Source organism: Lycorma delicatula, chromosome 1 (assembly GCF_047948215.1).
Source record: "Lycorma delicatula isolate Av1 chromosome 1, ASM4794821v1, whole genome shotgun sequence".
NCBI classification, from domain to species: Eukaryota; Metazoa; Arthropoda; class Insecta; order Hemiptera; family Fulgoridae; genus Lycorma; species Lycorma delicatula.
The window spans coordinates 467,704-486,974 of record NC_134455.1 but is presented as its reverse complement, the minus strand read 5'-3'; the positions used below and the strand labels follow the sequence as shown (position 1 = coordinate 486,974).

General features: G+C 27.4%; 1 pseudogene; it reads left to right on the top strand.

The window, feature by feature from the left end:
• LOC142318553 (tyrosine-protein phosphatase 10D-like) overlaps positions 1 to 19,271 on the top strand; it is an 85,698-nt pseudogene that overhangs the window by 16,803 nt on the left and 49,624 nt on the right.

The following is a 19,271-nucleotide window of genomic DNA, read 5'->3' as shown; positions in this document are numbered from 1 at the left end:
TAATTATTTCTACAGTCTTTCTGCTGAAATGTATAAAATATATTTTTTTTATTTCAGTTCCAAGACCTCCTACTAATTTGACTATTGAAAAAGTTACCAGTAATTCAGTTGTTGTTAGATGGAAAGAACCAGACAATTCTCTATTCTCAGAATATTCTATAAGGTGTGTACTTGCCAACCTTTCATATGTTAATATTTATAAGTATTTCTGATTATATGTAAATCAAAAAATAATTTGTCGGATTTTTTAGTTTTCTTTGTTGATAACAAAGAGTGAACAGATATTTATCCCTTCTGTTTGTCTTTTGGGACAAACAGATTATTTTATTGATTTGAACCGTTTGAACAGATGCTAAGTGACTGAAATCAATTGATTTCAAACGGTAATGGTTAATCAGTTTCATAAAAGAAATTGAATTGAAACCTATAAACATTACAACTTAGCTGGATGGATTTCCTATTCATGTTGTTGTGTGTTTCTTTGTAATTATCAATTCTAAGAAGTATATTTCACTTATAAAAATAATAATACTTTTATTATATTTATATAAAATAAAAATAGCAATGTTTAAACCACATGTATTACAACTTTATTGATCGATTGAGGCTCATAGGCATCTATACCCTTGTTAGTGTAGTGAGCATGCCTTTAACTTGTTATGGTATTTAGATCACCTGACCAGGCTGTTATTAATCAGAACCCATCAAAAGAACAGCGCCCAGAGTTCATTTTCAAGAAGCCATTTCTGTTAAAATGCAACTGATCTCAAAATGTCTTTCTCTTTTAATGTAATGATTAACATTTTTTTTTGTCACCTAAAAGATTAATTACTGCAAGATAAGGAAAGTTTCAACTGTAATTGAGTTAGAATAATAAAGTCTAATCAGAAAGACAATAGGAAAGCTGGTAAATGATTCTGTCATTGGTAAAAATAATCCTTGAAATAGTAGATAATGAAAAGAAGTTTTATAGCACTTCACTCACCCATTAATCATTACCTGCTTATTTTTGTTCTTCTGAGTTTGTATTCATACTATTTTTTTTTTATTATATCAACGAAAACTAAGTAGTTCAACCGCTACTCTTAGATCATGATAATGGCAATCTGTAGTACATACAAACATCTATAAATAATAAAAGTGTTATTTTTTATAGAATAACATATTTTGATGATTCCTATATAAATTTTAATACCCAGAAATTGCTTTTTACTAATTTGTGAGCTTTTTCATGATATCATCATTTTGTTAAGAAAAAATTGTTAATTACAAGGAGCAGTGATACTTTGAATGTTCTGTTTGAATTAGCAAAGGGGTATTAAATTGAGTGATTTAACCAATTACATTTTAGATCTTTAATGATAGTTGTGCCCAGTATCATAACTAAAATCAACAGAGTTTTAAAGGTGAGTTAATTATTTATTTTTTGTTAATAAATGTGTTTGTTGTTATTAAATACCAGCTTCCCGTTGCAGCTATATGGTATCTTGTGGTTCCCGTAGCTGTCAATCTTTTTATTTTTTGTTTTTGGTTAAGTAACAGGAGGCAGATGCAGCCAGTTAGATATACAACAGTAATGGTGGCAGTGGCCATTGAGAGGGGGGCATCCCTTAAAAAATCTGAATTAAAAAAAAACCTGAAAATGGTTTTTAAATATTTATCTGAAGAGTATGTGCTAGCCCTTTGCTGTAATGGGGATCGGGAAGAAGTACAATCACTGTTAAAAATTTTTTTTATCTTGATTCCCTTTCAAGGTCGAATATCAAAAATTTAGAAATTGGTTTATTCACATGAAAATTACACTCACAAAAAATCAGGTTGATTTCTTCATTTGTTACCAAGAAATTAAAACAGGGATTCAAAAAAAAATCCAAAAATCTGTTCAGAATTTCAAAAAAATCTAGAAGTTGGTTTTAGATATTCATAATCATTCAGTTCAAACCCAGCTCACACAGTGATACTTGCAGTTCACAATTCATTAAAATGTGTGCTTCAACTGGCAAATCTCTGCTACTGCATAAATAAATAAAATATATATACTTTTTTTTGAGATTAATTATATCCAGAAACCTTCTCAGTTATGCCAAGAAACATGGGTAAACATTTAGTAGCAATAGATCGGGTAGTATTTTTATTTATCCCGATCAAAAAAATCTTCTTCCTCTTTAAATAATAGTATAGATTATTAAAACACAATACCTGTTAATTTACAATTATTATACAGTAGTTTTTAGATTATTTTTTTCTGTTTGAATAGGTATAAAACAGAGGAGGATGATACATGGGTTAAACTGCCTCCTGTAAGAGGCCATACTGAATCTGAAGTAACAGATATGACACCTGGTGAAAGATATACTATACAAGTTAATACTGTTAGTTTTGGTGTTGAAAGCAACTATCCTCAACAAGTCAATCATACAATCCGTAAGTTATAAATTTTTTCAACTTTTTATTAAGATTTACCTTAATATTTTAAAAATTAGTTGCAGGTTTTAACCGCTACTTTATTTTTAGCACAGTGTGCTGTAATGTGATATAAAAACTTGTAAAGAATAAAAGCTACAATAAATCTACTATTTGTAATATATATATATATATATTTGTTCAAGTAACTTTTTCAATGGTATTAATATTAAATCACTGGAATTAGATGGTAACTGACGATTTTGAAATAACTTTATCATTACTACTAAAATTAATATATATTAAAAATATTTAGTTTTTAACATATGGGTTTTAATATCTAAAAAGGATTGGTCATAAACAGAATTATAACTTAAATCTAAGATGTAGACATTTCCATGAAACTAGTTAGATTCGTATTCAGTAATCCCTCATGTAGTGTTCTCTGCAAATATTGTGAAATAGAAAATTGCAAATACTGAAATGTTTTAAGTTAGTGAAAAAATGGGTGATGAGGTCTTCAAATTATAGAACAGTACTTATAGATTTTAGTTGTAATAAAAATCAATTTGGACTTACAGTTTATTTCACATTATGTTTTTTCTTTTTACTCTATAGTCACATTTGTGAAAATACAAGACTTTTCAGTTGATTATTTTCATTACTTTAAAATATTACAATTCTTAGCAAATTATTAGAGGTGTGGAATAAAGTAGCTTTTAGTATCATTATTACTATTATTAGCAGCGGCAGCTCGTAGCTAAAATTAGTGGGGGTGCTACTCTAGAAACTTTTTTCTGTGACTTTTCAGGGCCATGGTTAAAGTTTTCTGTAAAATAAAAGAACTGAAAAAAATTAATCAAATAGAATAACTGGAAGCAGATGATAATCTAATTCTACACTTTATCACATTCAAGAATACGGTATATGGTTTTTAAGCACACTTTGATTAAAAACCGTATTCCGAATAAAATAAAATGTCAATACAGATAATTTTTTTAGTATTATTAGTTAATGTCCACTTAAAAACACTAGTCCAATGGTGCTTAATTTAAATTTCTATGTACACAAAACAAATACATAATTAGTAGTTACTAATTACCTTCTCTTTCACTCTTCCAGCATGATTTGGGCAGATTTAGCAATTAAAGAGGCCCTTGCTTTCCGTCATCTTCTGATCCCTACTGAAAAAACAACTAAACCAGTTTCATATTCCTTCCACCGACCGACTAAACTATAAAAGGGAACAAGGAACGTTCCATACACACGCAGAGTAAAAAAAAAAAAACTAACTACTTTCCACCAGATGCGAGAGTCTGCACTGCAGGAGTGACAGTGCTCTTTCTCCCTCTCAGCCTCGTATGCAGCTTCATATGTGTGCATGCCCACAACAGCCTAACACCATGTTGCTGAAACTGTGAAGCGCACAGTTCCATAAGAAGATTTTTGTATCTTTTTCATAAACTGGGGGATGGCTAACTGACATTAAGTTTAAGCATTATTTATTGTACAAGTATAAAGAGAGAATTAAAGAAAAAATGATTCATTATATTAAATGTTATAGACGACATCAAGTGAAAATACGGAGTGCTGCAGTTCCGCAGTGCTTATATGCGAGCTGCCACTGATTATTAGTTCTTTATAAATGTTTCTATATTAATTCCTGCTAGAAGTTTGTACCAGTGCATTAAAAATGAGATAAATTTGTTTTTTTTATTTGGCTGGAAAGTCGTATTGGTTTGTGCATGCTGCTTTAAATCAATTAGTCCCAAGCACAAGGTCTGGGATTTTTTCACTTTTCCAGTTTCATCTTCCTTGTTATGTTCAACACACCTGAAGTGATAATATAATAGTTTTTATATATTGTTTATTATTTTTCTTTATCACCACTTTCCAATAATTATACTTTATACAATGATTTACTAATTTTAAACCACAAAGAATGGAATATTGAGATAAGAATTTCATGAAAGTATTTTCACAGGATCCTGCATCCTCAGTCATGATTGAAATAATTCTGTTATTGCCTAATAAGAATGTTAAAATAAAAATAATAAAGAAATTTCACATATTTGTATTCTAGTGCTACTATCTGTTGCAGTTTTTTATAAGACAGTCACTCTCAAACACTGTATGATGGTTTATCAAATTGAAATTTTGTATGCATTTAAAATGTAATTTTTTTTTAATATATTTAATTTTATGTCATCTTATAATATTTTTAAATTTGTGTTAATATCAGAAGTAGAATGTTTGTTGTTTATTAAATGGTATGATGCCGTGTTAGATAAACCTAATTTATTTCTGAAATTTTTATAATGTTCAAGAAATTTAGTTTTAAAGTCTCTATTTGATCTTCCTATAGAAATACCATCAAAATCATTACATTTAATTTTGTAAATTCTACACAGATTGTTTGTTTTATTATTATTTTTTATTTTTAAATATTTTATTATGTTAGGTTTGTGTGCTACTTTAAATATTTCAGTATTGTAAGTTTTAGAAATGTTTTCAATGATATTTATTATTGTATAAATACTTTATGTATATTTTTTCACTTTTTTTAGTCTTATTATGTACTGGATGTAAGGTAAACTAATACAAACTTTTTGAAGGTTTCTATCTGCACATATATTATTGTCTGAAAGAGAAGAAATAAAAACATAACTTTTAAACTTTTGATCACCTAATGTGTTAATTATCTTGAATAAAAGAAAAAGTAAATTTCAAACAAAATAATATTATCTAGATTACATCATCACATTAAAAAAATATATAAATAGTTAAAGAAAACTTGTGCTGTAAGAGCAATATTGTGGTTGATATTCTCTTAGCGTTCAATGTCCTCATTAAATTATTAAAAAAAAAAAAAAAACAATTTTCAGTTGTTTATATTGTTCATAGTATTTTTTTTTTGTTTTATCTAATTTATTTTTAATGTATTCTTTATGTATTTTTTATTTTTGTGTTGCTCAAATAAAGAATTTATACTAAACTTAGAGATTTTCAAATTATACTTTTCTTCTTATTTATAGATAATAATGTAATTTATAGTACATAATGGTATGTACTTCTAGATCACTCATTTGATATGTAAATTATTTTAAAGTGTTAGTAAATGAATTTGTATGATATGATAATGAATTTAAGTTATGAATGAACGTATAAGTGGGTTAAGTGATGTTTAAAACTAAAAAATAATTTTAATTAACAACTATTCATACTAGACTCTGCGACTAATTAATCTACTCCACAGTTATGGAAAATACATTAAAAAATCTGTGTTTTAACATATCCCAGGTGTGCAGTTTTTTAATAATTTTCAGAGTTAGTAAGAATAAATTAAGAAAAAATTAATAAAATAAAAAAGCGAATTCAAAAGTGTCATTTGTGTCAAAAAAAATAAGAAATGACCACAAAAAGTGTGATCTTATCATACTTAAAACGTAAATCTTATCTTTTTATAATTTTTTTAATTTTATGTTTTTACTGTTCACAAGTATTTTATTATAAGAAACTTCAAAAACATCAATTTATTATCTAGCGGATTAAATTAATTTTCACTGCTAGTATGTGAAGTTTCAAAAGATTGAAAATAATAAATAGTTATATTTTCTTATTTGGTTACTTAACTTTGCATAATGTTAATCATTGGTCCTCTCCATTCTACTTGATTAATGAAGACAAAATTTGTTTTCATTTTAAATTAGTAATTAACTTAATTGTTTTTTCTAGTAAGATGTTAAAATATGCTGATTTTATTCATTTGTTGCACAAAACACATTCACAATCAGCATGTAAACTATATATTTGCTTATCGATATATTAAATTTGTTGCTGGTTTACATATTTACAATACTATGTATGCTTTCCATATTTATTTCTATGTTACCATGTATTTTTCTGAATTTGACAAATCATCACAGCAATTAGCATTTTTCCAAATCTGATCGCTAAATACTATACCTTTTCATTTGCAAATCTATCATTTATACTTATTTTTAAAAATCCACAAACATGCAATTATAAACAAAATGTAATGTGAAGAATGCATTCCAGATTTATTTATTATTTTTATATTATATTAGATTTTATATTATACATAAAGAGGCTTATCATACGTTCAGGAATAGCCCGGACAGTCCTGGTTTTTTAGTGCTGTTCAGGGTTGCAAAAATGTCTGAGAGGTTTAAGAATTTTATGACTGGCAAGGATTTTTTTATTTTTAGACCTGTATGTTTGACATCTTGTTTTTAAACATTCTCTTACGGCCGTGCATCTCTCAGCCGACCGTGAAGCCTGGGCTGATGTAGATTTTGATGAAGGCATGGCTACTGGTCTCACCACAATTTTTTACTTATTTGGCAACACTAGATATAAAGTATTAAATAAAGTATGGTAGTATTAAATTTAATAGATTCTTTAAAACAGACCATGTCTAAACAAAAAAAATAAATAAATTTTGTTTTCACAAAATTACTTATTTTATTAAAAAATTTATTTACAATGTATGCGGGTCAAACCAACTTTTAATTATTGATAAGTACTGTTAACCTGATTAACTTTAAAAGTTAACTTTTCTTATTAATTATGAATTTAGAAAAAAAATTATCTTTAATTTTTTTCTATTCTGTAGATATATAGCAATAATGTTTTTCCTTTAATGTTTTAATAATGTTTTTACTTAATAAAGTTTTTTTTATTGTCTTATATATATATTTATTTTAATGTAAGTATTATTTGATAAAGCTTTACAGCATTTCAAATTTATTTAAATTTAGTATTTGCTTATTCACCTTATTAAATGACTATTTAAATTATTTATTATGATTGTGACTAAACATGTAAGTATATTTTTCAATAAATAAATTATTGTATTCAGAATACAATAGGTCAGTTTGGTAAATTGCATCCCAGTTATTTAATACTTTCACTTCCGGGTTCTTAAGATCCAGACTATCTCTGGCTGTACCAGATTTTTTTGTAAAAACATTTTCTCCAAATTTAGTAATTTTCAGTAGTAATATAATGAACCATAATCGTATAATTTTCACTTTGTCACTTTTAATCTCTCTTTTTTTTAAAGTCTGTTTAAATTATTTTTTTACATTTGAATTAAATTAATTACAATTCGTATTATCAACTTTAGGATTGAATACTAATTTTTTTTCAGGTGTAGCAGATGATGTTGAGGCTGTTACTACTATGACAATTGATGAGAGATTAACTTTGACTCACTTGTATCCTGGTGCCGGTTACCAAATAAAGGTTTTTGCAATCAGTCATGGCCTGCGTAGTGAACCTCATGATTATTTTCAAGCAGTGTGTAAGTAAATGTGTTTTATTGTGGCATGTGTGGAACATAATAATCTTATAAAAATAATTTGTAACGTACAATTACAGATAAATTCTTATTTTGTTTACTTCCCCAGCAATGCCCATGTAGCTGCTGCATCAGCTTTAGCTGTAAGAGAAAAGGGGTGATCCATCGAAATTTTGAGTGAGGATTTTTTGGAGTGAAGATTTGCAAAAAAAATCCTCACATTTCATGATCACCCCCCTTCTAACTGAAAAAAAACAAAAATTTATAAACGTCTTTGAAATGCCTACCGTTGGAACTTGAAATGTAGCTCAATTATTTCTGTATACAAGGCATTGATACCATTAAATTTTAACTTAATCTGTCAAAAAGGGTGGAGTATTTAATGCCATATTAATATTTAAATTTTTTATGGGGCCATTGTAGGAACTTTAAATTTGGTACAGTAGTTTTACTATAAAAGTTGTTAACAGTACTGAAATTTTAGTCATCAGACTTAGGGATGGGCATATAATCGGTATGAACAATTATACATTTTAGAATTTATTAAATGAAATGAGGACTATTAAAACTTGAGAAACCTAGAACTTTATAGGCAACTCCTATCCAACAAGAGATTATGGCTGTACGCAAAATAATTGATTTTTGATTTTATTAAATATTTCTAAAACAGAATAACCATTTAGCATCAGATTATGTCAAGATGAGATTCAAGTTTATTTTTTAAATAGATCTCTTATGACTGACTGTCTTTTTTTAATAATTTTGGCTGAGCCTCCACATCATCAATAATAAAAATAATTTACTAAGGATACTTACCTAAGGATAGTTGCACTCTTATATACTGATAAAAAAAAATAGGAGATGGATTTTGTTGTATTGTGAAATGCCATGCCTGTGTTGGTATTTAAATCTAGAACCCCAAAAGTCAGAAGAAATGAAATGAAAGGTTACTCTGTCACAGAGATCAATTACACCTTATATAAACAATAATTTTTCATAAAGGATTCATAATTTAATCGATCAAAATATCTAAATCTAAGTTTTTAGTGTTTATAATTCCTGCCGCTTTCACTTTTAATTTCTCCTAAGCCAAACATATACAGAATGAACAATCAGTTTTCATTGTATATTTTTTTTAGTCATGTTCCATATGTATTTAATTTATTACAGGTATCCATTATAATAATTAATGAATGCAAAACATTACACAAACTTTTGAAGCATTTATTATATCAAAAATATTGAAAAATTTGTTAAAAATCATCGATTGCTGTAATTGTTAGCAGGATTTGTTCCTGCTTGTAAACCAAAAGACTAATTTTTATGATATTGTAAAATTAAATTGCTAGTTTTTATGGTAATTTCTAGATAAAATAGTAAACTTGCACACAATTTATATGGACAAGTGTTTTAATTAAATATCAAAATTTATTTGTTTTACTCTCTCCATTTATTATTTATTGTTATTTCTAATGTTTATGTTGTGCACTATGTTCAATTAGTGAACAATAAGCAATCCCCATGGTCCAATGAGATGAAGATGATATGTATCATATGGAAATGAGGTGTAGTCTTGTATGAACTCAGGCCAACCATTCCTAAGTTGTGTGGTTAATTGAAATCCAATCACCGAAGTACACCGGTACCCACTGTCTAGTGTTCAAATCTATATAAAAGCAACTTACCTTTACTAGTATTTGAACCTTCAGCTTCAAAAATCAGCTGTTAAAGAACTGATTTGCGATGACAAGTTTACCATTAGACCAACCTGGTGGGTTTAGAATATACCCAGAATTTAATATTTGAAATTATTTTTTGTTAATTTTTAAAGTAATTTGAAGATAATTACTTAAAGATGAGTGAATTCACGAAGTAGCATTGAGAATGGTCGTTGCAAATGGATTTAATATAACTTAATTTAAGGAACTAAGAGAAGGTTTATTTGTGGCAGATTTTTACTATAGAGTATTAAATGAACTGGAGGTATTAAAGTTGGGAGGATTAAAAATATAAAGATTTGAATTGAAGAATTGGTTTTTACTTAATTATCTTTAATTTTAATTATTTTTACTATCTTTAATTTTAATTATTTCTACAGTCTTTCTGCTGAAATGTATAAAATATATTTTTTTTATTTCAGTTCCAAGACCTCCTACTAATTTGACTATTGAAAAAGTTACCAGTAATTCAGTTGTTGTTAGATGGAAAGAACCAGACAATTCTCTATTCTCAGAATATTCTATAAGGTGTGTACTTGCCAACCTTTCATATGTTAATATTTATAAGTATTTCTGATTATATGTAAATCAAAAAATAATTTGTCGGATTTTTTAGTTTTCTTTGTTGATAACAAAGAGTGAACAGATATTTATCCCTTCTGTTTGTCTTTTGGGACAAACAGATTATTTTATTGATTTGAACCGTTTGAACAGATGCTAAGTGACTGAAATCAATAGATTTCAAACGGTAATGGTTAATCAGTTTCATAAAAGAAATTGAATTGAAACCTATAAACATTACAACTTAGCTGGATGGATTTCCTATTCATGTTGTTGTGTGTTTCTTTGTAATTATCAATTCTAAGAAGTATATTTCACTTATAAAAATAATAATACTTTTATTATATTTATATAAAATAAAAATAGCAATGTTTAAACCACATGTATTACAACTTTATTGATCGATTGAGGCTCATAGGCATCTATACCCTTGTTAGTGTAGTGAGCATGCCTTTAACTTGTTATGGTATTTAGATCACCTGACCAGGCTGTTATTAATCAGAACCCATCAAAAGAACAGCGCCCAGAGTTCATTTTCAAGAAGCCATTTCTGTTAAAATGCAACTAATCTCAAAATGTCTTTCTCTTTTAATGTAATGATTAACATTTTTTTTTGTCACCTAAAAGATTAATTACTGCAAGATAAGGAAAGTTTCAACTGTAATTGAGTTAGAATAATAAAGTCTAATCAGAAAGACAATAGGAAAGCTGGTAAATGATTCTGTCATTGGTAAAAATAATCCTTGAAATAGTAGATAATGAAAAGAAGTTTTATAGCACTTCACTCACCCATTAATCATTACCTGCTTATTTTTGTTCTTCTGAGTTTGTATTCATACTATTTTTTTTTTATTATATCAACGAAAACTAAGTAGTTCAACCGCTACTCTTAGATCATGATAATGGCAATCTGTAATACATACGAACATCTATAAATAATAAAAGTGTTATTTTTTATAGAATAACGTATTTTGATGATTCCTATATAAATTTTAATACCCAGAAATTGCTTTTTACTAATTTGTGAGCTTTTTCATGATATCATCATTTTGTTATTGATTTATTTTTTCTTATAAAAATTGTTAATTACAAGGAGGAGTGATACTTTAAATGTTCTGTTTGAATTAGCAAAGGGGTATTAAATTGAGTGATTTAACCAATTACATTTTAGATCTTTAATGATAGTTGTGCCCAGTATCATAACTAAAATCAACAGAGTTTTAAAGGTGAGTAAATTATTTATTTTTTGTTAATAAATGTGTTTGTTGTTATTAAATACCAGCTTCCCGTTGCAGCTATATGGTATCTTGTGGTTCCCGTAGCTGTCAATCTTTTTATTTTTTGTTTTTGGTTAAGTAACAGGAGGCAGATGCAGCCAGTTAGATATACAACAGTAATGGTGGCAGTGGCCATCTTGTTGAGTCAGTGGCCATTGAGAGGGGGGCATCCCTTAAAAAATCTGAATTAAAAAAAAACCTGAAAATGGCTTTTAAATATTTATCTGAAGAGTATGTGCTAGCCCTTTGCTGTAATGGGGATCGGGAAGAAGTACAATCACTGTTAAAAATTTTTTTTATCTTGATTCCCTTTCAAGGTCGAATATCAAAAATTTAGAAATTGGTTTATTCACATGAAAATTACACTCACAAAAAATCAGGTTGATTTCTTCATTTGTTACCAAGAAATTAAAACAGGGATTCAAAAAAAAAATCCAAAAATCTGTTCAGAATTTCAAAAAAATCTAGAAATTGGTTTTAGATATTCATAATCATTCAGTTCAAACCCAGCTCACACAGTGATACTTGCAGTTCACAATTCATTAAAATTTGTGCTTCAACTGGCAAATCTCTGCTACTGCATAAATAAATAAAATATATATACTTTTTTTTGAGATTAATTATATCCAGAAACCTTCTCAGTTATGCCAAGAAACATGGGTAAAAATTTAGTAGCAATAGATCGGGTAGTATTTTTATTTATCCCGATCAAAAAAATCTTCTTCCTCTTTAAATAATAGTATAGATTATTAAAACACAATACCTGTTAATTTACAATTATTATACAGTAATTTTTAGATTATTTTTTTCTGTTTGAATAGGTATAAAACAGAGGAGGATGATACATGGGTTAAACTGCCTCCTGTAAGAGGCCATACTGAATCTGAAGTAACAGATATGACACCTGGTGAAAGATATACTATACAAGTTAATACTGTTAGTTTTGGTGTTGAAAGCAACCATCCTCAACAAGTCAATCATACAATCCGTAAGTTATAAATTTTCTCAACTTTTTATTAAGATTTACCTTAATATTTTTAAAATTAGTTGCAGGTTTTAACCGCTACTTTATTTTTAGCACAGTGTGCTGTAATGTGATATAAAAACTTGTAAAGAATAAAAGCTACAATAAATCTACTATTTGTAATATATATATATATATATTTGTTCAAGTAACTTTTTCAATGGTATTAATATTAAATCACTGGAATTAGATGGTAACTGACGATTTTGAAATAACTTTATCATTACTACTAAAATTAATATATATTAAAAATATTTAGTTTTTAACATATGGGTTTTAATATCTAAAAAGGATTGGTCATAAACAGAATTATAACTTAAATCTGAGATGTAGACATTTCCATGAAACTAGTTAGATTCGTATTCAGTAATCCCTCATGTAGTGTTCTCTGCAAATATTGTGAAATAGAAAATTGCAAATACTGAAATGTTTTAAGTTAGTGGAAAAATGGGTGATGAGGTCTTTAAATTATAGAACAGTACTTATAGATTTTAGTTGTAATAAAAATCAATTTGGACTTACAGTTTATTTCACATTATGTTTTTTCTTTTTACTCTATAGTCACATTTGTGAAAATACAAGACTTTTCAGTTGATTATTTTCATTACTTTAAAATATTACAATTCTTAGCAAATTATTAGAGGTGTGGAATAAAGTAGCTTTTAGTATCATTATTACTATTATTAGCAGCGGCAGCTCGTAGCTAAAATTAGTGGGGGTGCTACTCTAGAAACTTTTTTCTGTGACTTTTCAGGGCCATGGTTAAAGTTTTCTGTAAAATAAAAGAACTGAAAAAAATTAATCAAATAGAATAACTGGAAGCAGATGATAATCTAATTCTACACTTTATCACATTCAAGAATACGGTATATGGTTTTTAAGCACACTTTGATTAAAAACCGTATTCCGAATAAAATAAAATGTCAATACAGATAAATTTTTGTAGTATTATTAGTTAATGTCCACTTAAAAACACTAGTCCAATGGTGCTTAATTTAAATTTCTATGTACACAAAACAAATACATAATTAGTAGTTAGTAATTACCTTCTCTTTCACTCTTCCAGCATGATTTGGGCAGATTTAGCAATTAAAGAGGCCCTTGCTTTCCGTCATCTTCTGATCCCTACTGAAAAAACAACTAAACCAGTTTCATATTCCTTCCACCGACCGACTAAACTATAAAAGGGAACAAGGAACGTTCCATACACACGCAGAGTAAAAAAAAAAAAAACTAACTACTTTCCACCAGATGCGAGAGTCTGCACTGCAGGAGTGACAGTGCTCTTTCTCCCTCTCAGCCTCGTATGCAGCTTCCTATGTGTGCATGCCCACAACAGCCTAACACCATGTTGCTGAAACTGTGAAGCGCACAGTTCCATAAGAAGATTTTTGTATCTTTTTCATAAACTGGGGGATGGCTAACTGACATTAAGTTTAAGCATTATTTATTGTACAAGTATAAAGAGAGAATTAAAGAAAAAATGATTCATTATATTAAATGTTATAGACGACATCAAGTGAAAATACGGAGTGCTGCAGTTCCGCAGTGCTTATATGCGAGCTGCCACTGATTATTAGTTCTTTATAAATGTTTCTATATTAATTCCTGCTAGAAGTTTGTACCAGTGCATTAAAAATGAGATAAATTTGTTTTTTTTATTTGGCTGGAAAGTCGTATTGGTTTGTGCATGCTGCTTTAAATCAATTAGTCCCAAGCACAAGGTCTGGGATTTTTTCACTTTTCCAGTTTCATCTTCCTTGTTATGTTCAACACACCTGAAGTGATAATATAATAGTTTTTATATATTGTTTATTATTTTTCTTTATCACCACTTTCCAATAATTATACTTTATACAATGATTTACTAATTTTAAACCACAAAGAATGGAATATTGAGATAAGAATTTCATGAAAGTATTTTCACAGGATCCTGCATCCTCAGTCATGATTGAAATAATTCTGTTATTGCCTAATAAGAATGTTAAAATAAAAATAATAAAGAAATTTCACATATTTGTATTCTAGTGCTACTATCTGTTGCAGTTTTTTATAAGACAGTCACTCTCAAACACTGTATGATGGTTTATCAAATTGAAATTTTGTATGCATTTAAAATGTAATTTTTTTTTAATATATTTAATTTTATGTCATCTTATAATATTTTTAAATTTGTGTTAATATCAGAAGTAGAATGTTTGTTGTTTATTAAATGGTATGATGCCGTGTTAGATAAACCTAATTTATTTCTGAAATTTTTATAATGTTCAAGAAATTTAGTTTTAAAGTCTCTATTTGATCTTCCTATAGAAATACCATCAAAATCATTACATTTAATTTTGTAAATTCTACACAGATTGTTTGTTTTATTATTATTTTTTATTTTTAAATATTTTATTATGTTAGGTTTGTGTGCTACTTTAAATATTTCAGTATTGTAAGTTTTAGAAATGTTTTCAATGATATTTATTATTGTATAAATACTTTATGTATATTTTTTCACTTTTTTTAGTCTTATTATGTACTGGATGTAAGGTAAACTAATACAAACTTTTTGAAGGTTTCTATCTGCACATATATTATTGTCTGAAAGAGAAGAAATAAAAACATAACTTTTAAACTTTTGATCACCTAATGTGTTAATTATCTTGAATAAAAGAAAAAGTAAATTTCAAACAAAATAATATTATCTAGATTACATCATCACATTAAAAAAATATATAAATAGTTAAAGAAAACTTGTGCTGTAAGAGCAATATTGTGGTTGATATTCTCTTAGCGTTCAATGTCCTCATTAAATTATTAAAAAAAAAAAAACAATTTTCAGTTGTTTATATTGTTCATAGTATTTTTTTTTTGTTTTATCTAATTTATTTTTAATGTATTCTTTATGTATTTTTTATTTTTGTGTTGCTCAAATAAAGAATTTATACTAAACTTAGAGATTTTCAAATTATACTTTTCTTCTTATTTATAGATAATAATGTAATTTATAGTACATAATGGTATGTACTTCTAGATCACTCATTTGATATGTAAATTATTTTAAAGTGTTAGTAAATGAATTTGTATGATATGATAATGAATTTAAGTTATGAATGAACGTATAAGTGGGTTAAGTGATGTTTAAAACTAAAAAATAATTTTAATTAACAACTATTCATACTAGACTCTGCGACTAATTAATCTACTCCACAGTTATGGAAAATACATTAAAAAATCTGTGTTTTAACATATCCCAGGTGTGCAGTTTTTTAATAATTTTCAGAGTTAGTAAGAATAAATTAAGAAAAAATTAATAAAATAAAAAAGCGAATTCAAAAGTGTCATTTGTGTCAAAAAAAATAAGAAATGACCACAAAAAGTGTGATCTTATCATACTTAAAACGTAAATCTTATCTTTTTATAATTTTTTTAATTTTATGTTTTTACTGTTCACAAGTATTTTATTATAAGAAACTTCAAAAACATCAATTTATTATCTAGCGGATTAAATTAATTTTCACTGCTAGTATGTGAAGTTTCAAAAGATTGAAAATAATAAATAGTTATATTTTCTTATTTGGTTACTTAACTTTGCATAATGTTAATCATTGGTCCTCTCCATTCTACTTGATTAATGAAGACAAAATTTGTTTTCATTTTAAATTAGTAATTAACTTAATTGTTTTTTCTAGTAAGATGTTAAAATATGCTGATTTTATTCATTTGTTGCACAAAACACATTCACAATCAGCATGTAAACTATATATTTGCTTATCGATATATTAAATTTGTTAATAATTTTGTTTATTAAAAATCTTTCTACATTCTTTTTAATTATAATAACAGAGTGTAATAAATTATTATGTTTAAATTTCAGGTCCAAACCCAGTGTCCAGTATAGCACCGTTAGTGGACTCTACAAATGTTACGTTAGAATTCCCCCGTCCAGAAGGCCGTATTGAATGGTACATAATATCATGGGCAGTTGTTGAAGGTGATGAAGAGATCGTGAAAACTAAGAACATGACAGGTGGAGGCAGTGATGATGGAAAACCTGTTCGAGCTTTGATAGAAGATCTTATGCCTGGAGTTAAATATAGATTTGAAATTCACACAGTATCATACGGGCTGGAAAGTGACATCACACCGTTAACTACTAGGACCAGTGAGTCCTCTTAATTCTATAAAATTTTCTTTTAATAAATTTACATTGTCTTTTCTTTATTGTTTGCTGTTCTTTTAACTTCATTTTTTTATTATTACTGTATTTTATTAATTGTAATATTTATAACATGTTGTTTCTGTAAGGTGCTTTATTCTTTTTGGGAGTCGATTTTCATATTGCTTTAGAGAATATATTTTATTACGATTTTTATCTTCTTTTTTGTATTTTTATCCACTTTTATTGTCTTTATTTTTTTTGTAGATTTTTATTTTATTATGTTTTGTTAGCCAAATTAATGTAGTTAAATATTAAATACCAGTAAATAAGTTTTATTTATCTGCTTTGCTTTTGTCTTCCTCTCTCATTCTCTTTCTCCCTCCCTTTCTCTCTCGCTGTATCTGGGTGTGTGTGTGTACAGTATGTGCACGTACATGTGTACACTTTTATACATGAATGTGTATTTCATACATATTTTCTTTGTTTACTTATTATGATTATTTAGTGTTCTCTGTGCGTGATGTTATATCATCATAGATAAGAATTTTTTTGTATTATTGTATTTTATAATTTTTGATTTGTAACCCTTCTTAAACATTTAATGAAAAACTTTAAGATTTTTCTCAGAAAATAGGTCAACATTATTAAATTTAGTTTTCTATTAACCACTTTTGCATATCACAAGGCTCCAATCAATCTTTAAACACTGTAAGCTTGACACTGATGCTACAGTTGCAATTACTGTAATATCAGTACAGCCAGTTTATGCAAATAACATGATAAAAATGAGTGGAAGTTACTGAAAATGAGTTTTCTTCTTGATATTATGCCACATCTGCTAATAAATGATGTAATTCTGCACATTTCCATCTGTTTAAGATCATCATATAAATGTTCCTATAAATTCAGATTTCCGAGCCCTATATTCCATTTCAGAGATGCTTGTTACTATACATCAAAATAAAGACTCAATATTATACAGCTACATTGCACAGTTTAAACACTTGCCACAGTTAAAAAGTCTATCATTTTTTTAAAAAGAGTGTTTTTTGGTTAATTCATAATCAGGTTTGTATAAAATGACTTACAGCTTTTATTTAATGTTGTACTTTTACTATTTTTATCTGGAATATTTCTTCAATTTTCTGTTATAATTTTTATGTTAGTCTCTAGTGTTTAACCCATTCTTTTCATTTATCTGTCATGTTATATTTCTCTAATCATTAATAATTCCTTTTTATTGCTTTCAGTGCCGTTAATGTTATCAGAAGTGCTTGTGTTAAACAATCAGCAGGCAACTGATTCTGTTACATTGCGATACACACCAACACCACAGACATCATCGCATTTTGACTTGTATAGATTTTCATTGTCAGATCCTAGCACACCTATTAAAGAAAAACTGGCTAATGATACCGAATGGAAAGTAACATTCAATGGTTTAACTCCTGGTCGATTGTACAACATTACTGTTTGGACTGTATCTGATGGCGTTCTTAGCCAGCCTCTCCAACGCCAGGACCGTCTTTGTAAGTTAATATTTTTTTATCAATTCATAATAAAGTTGTGTTTTTAAAAATAATAATTTAATTTAGGTAGTAGGGAAGTGTTTTACTTATCCCTTGTGTGTTTAGAGTAGTTTTAAATATGATCTATAATAATATTATAACAATTATATATATATATGTAATAAAATTATAATGGTAAATGAATTTAATTAAAGAAGTTATTTAGATGTATTATTTAGATAACTAGAGTAGTAATTGGATATCTGTATTTATTTAGTTCATAGTATTGCTATTACAGAATAAAACTGTTTGTATAGTGAGTAATTTTAAGTTAAATCAAATCATTTCTTATAGAAACAAAAAAAGCAAAAATTTAAATGCACTGTCTCAAAAGGAGAAAATAATCTCATATTTTTTTGTCTTATTTCCGCTTCTGAAAATGAACCTTCATTTTGTACAAAGGAGTAAAAAAGGAAGAGGAGGGTCATTTAGCTAGCTACTGCTAAATTCCATAAGTAATTATTTTTTTCAAATTGATAAATCATAACTACATAATTTGTAGTTAAACTTTATTTTATTTAATTTTTAAATTTGAATATGCAGTACAACATTTGTTTAATTAGTTAATTAGACTTGCCTTTGTTAGAGTTGCCTGTTGTTATCAGAGTAATTAAATAAATGCTTAATTTTGTGCGTAGTTAATTTCAGTACTTTATATTAAATTGCATTTTTGTAATTTTTCCTCTTTGTAAGTAGCAAAAAGATATTATTTTATGAATACATAATTATTTGTTTAGGTGCATGAAATATGTACATATAACTTTTAATATTCGATTTTTGTCTGTAAAACAATTTGTCAGGGTGGTGGCAAAAGTTAGAAAATTTCCTTGTCATACTGAAGGTTGACAATTTGAGGCCAACCTGAATATTATATTTCAATAACATTGGTTCCTTGTTTCAGTGCCCCGGCCATCATTTTGGTGCTAGGTTTTAATTAACAATCCTGTCATGAAAGTGCAGGATTCATGAAACAACATGATTCAACAAAGCTACACAAGATATCTAAATGTAAAATTCTTACATTTCAGTCAACCATTAAAAATACTGTTAAGATAAACTCTTCTAATTTTCTTGTCCCCAGTGCATGTACATTTCAAAATTTTGAACTTAATTGTTTCAAATATAATGGAATTTTACTATGTAATGTAACAAGTATTACATTTATTTATGCAGTAACAATATGCCTATGCCCACTTACAGTTATCAAAGGATGATAAAAGAATTTTGTAGTGTGCAAAAAATGCTTGATT